The sequence below is a fragment of the Cupressus sempervirens genome, chromosome 2 (genome assembly GCF_028749045.1).
Source record: "Cupressus sempervirens isolate cs-2001-9-10 chromosome 2, ASM2874904v1, whole genome shotgun sequence".
Lineage (NCBI taxonomy): Eukaryota > Viridiplantae > Streptophyta > Pinopsida > Cupressales > Cupressaceae > Cupressus > Cupressus sempervirens.
The window spans coordinates 567,382,082-567,384,879 of NC_143119.1; positions in this window are offsets into that span (position 1 = coordinate 567,382,082).

Sequence of the window (2,798 nt, forward strand, 5' to 3'; positions counted from 1 at the left end):
TTTTTTTTTTTTGTAATGCCCAAAATTTAGCGCTTTTCGCTGTACAGGGCCTCCCATGATTTTTTTTGTTTTGTTTTTTTTTTTTTCCCCTCGTAGACCCACTCTGGCGACCCAGTCGGGTCGCCCAAGGCTGGGGCGACGGAGATGGGTTGACCTAGTCGGGTGACCCAAGTTGGGTCGACCCAGGCGTGCGATCCTGGCTGGGGACAGCAAGTCGATTCTATAAGTTTGCTTGCCAATTTTGCTAGCCAAGTCGGCTCACCAAGTCATCTAACCATGTGGTCTTTGCCAAATCAAGAATTGACTCTTTAAGTCCACTCATAGCTCGTTGCCCCGCCGAGTTGCTTCTCTAAGCCCACTCACCATGTCAGCTCACCAAGTCGGTTGTTCAAGTACGTTGCCAAGTCAACTCTTTAAGTTTGCTCACCAGGTCAGCCCGCCCAAGTCGCCTCTTTAAGTTCGTTCGCCAGGTCAGCCCGCCCAAGTTGCATCAGCGGGCTAACTCGTCGAGTCACCTCACGAAGTTGACTCTTTAAGTGCGCTCACCAAGTCAGCTCACCAAGTTGACTCACCATCTCGCCTCGATAAGTTGGCTTGCCGAGTTACCCCACCAAGTCGTCGCCTCTTTAAGCCCGCTCACCATGTCAGCTCGTCAGGTCGGCTCACCAAGTCGACTAATCAAGTAGGCCCACCAAGTCGCCTCAAGGATAGCTCCTCACCATGAGTCGCCTCACCATGTTGACTCAATGAGTCGCCTCACCATGTTGACTCTTTGAGCCCGCTCGCCAGGTCGCCTCACCAAGTCGACTCGAGTACGTTGCCAAGTCGACTCTTTAAGTTCGCTCGCCAGGTCGACTCGCCAAGTCAGCTCACCATGTCATCTCAATGAACCAACTCGCCGAGTTGCCTCACCACGTCGGCTCTCTAATACAGCTCGCCAAGTCGCCCCACCAACTCGCCCCATTAGGCCCACTCTCACCAAGTGGACTCTTTAAGTCTGCTCATAAAGTCGAGCCACCAAGTACTCTCACCAAGTTGACTCTTTAAGTCCTTTCGTCGAGTCACCCCACCAAGTACTCTCACCAAGTCAACTCTTTAGGTCCGTTCATAGAGTCACCCCACCAAGTCGACCCTTCAAGTGGGTTCATCAAGTCACCCCACCAAGTCGACTCTTTAAGTTCATTCATCAAGTCACCCCGCCAGGTCAGCCCATAAATTACTCTCACCGAGTCGACTCTTTAAGTTCGTTCATCAAGTCACCCCGCCAGGTCGGCCCACCAAGTGGACTCTTTAAGTTCGTTCATGAAGTCACTCTGCCAAGTCGGCCCACCAGGTCGACTCTTTAAGTTCGTTCATCAAGTCACCCCGCCAGGTCAGCCCACCAACTACTCTCACCAAGTCGACTCTTTAAGTTTGCTCACCAAGTCACCCCGCCAGGTCGGCCCACCAAGTACTCTCACCAGGTCGACTCTTTAGGTTTGTTCATCAGGTCACCCCACCGAGTACTCTCACCAAGTCGACTCTTTAAGTTCGTTCATCAAGTCGCCCCGCCAGGTCGGCCCACCAAGTACTCTCACCAAGTCGACCCTTTAAGTTCGGTCATCAACTCACCCCGCCAGGTCGGCCCACCACGTACTCTCACAAAGTCGACTCTTTAGGTTCGTTCATCAATTCACCCCGCCAGCTCGGCCCACCAAGTTCTCTCACCAGGTCGACTCTTTAAGTTCGTTCATCAAGTCACCCCGCCAGTTCAACCCACCAAGTACTCTCACAAAGTCGACTCTCTAAGTTCGTTCATCAAGTCACCCTGCCAGGTCAGCCCACCAACTACTCTCACCAAGTCACCCCGCTAGCTCGACCCACCAAGTTGACTCTCTAAGTCCGTTCATCAAGTCACCCCGCCAGGTCGGCCCACCAAGTCGAATCTTTAAGTCTGTTCATCAAGTCACGTGACCAGGTCAGCCCACCGAGTACTCTCGCCAAGTCGACTCTTTAAGTTTGTTCATCAAGTCACCCGGCCAGGTCGGCCCACCAAGTCACCAAGTACTCTCACCAAGTCGACTCTCTAAGTCTGTTCATCAAGTCACCCCGCCAGGTCAGCCCACCAAGTCGAATCTTTAAGTCCGTTCATCAAGTCACCCCACCAAGTACTCTAACCAAGTCGATTCTTCAAGTGCGTTCATCAAGTCACCCGACCAACTACTCTCACCAAGTCGACTCTTTAACTATGTTCATCAAGTCACCCCACCAAGCACTCTCACCACGTCAACTCTTTAGGTCCATTCATAAAGTCACCCCACCAGGTCGACCCTTCAAGTGCGTTCATCAAGTCACCCCACCAAGTACTCTCACCAATTCGACTGTTTAAGTCTTTTAATCAAGTCACCACACCAAGTACTCTCACCAAGTCAACTCTTTAGGACCGTTCATCAAGTCACCTCGCCAAGTCGACCCTTGAAGTCCATTCATCAAGTCAAACCCCACCAAGTACTCCCACCAAGTCGACTCTTTAAGTCAGTTCACGAAGTCACCCAACCAGGTCGGCCCACCAAGGACTCTCACCAAGTCGACTCTCTAAGTCTGTTCATCAGGTCACCCCACCGAGTACTCTCACCAAGTCAACTCTTTAGGTCCGTTCATCGAGTCACCCTGCAAAGTCGACCCTCTAAGTTCGTTCATCGAGTCACCCCGCCAAGTCGACTCTTTAAGTCCTTTCATCAAGTCACCCCGCCAAGCCGACTCTCTAAGTGCGTTCATCAAGTCACCAGAACAACTACTCTCACCAAGTTGACTCTATA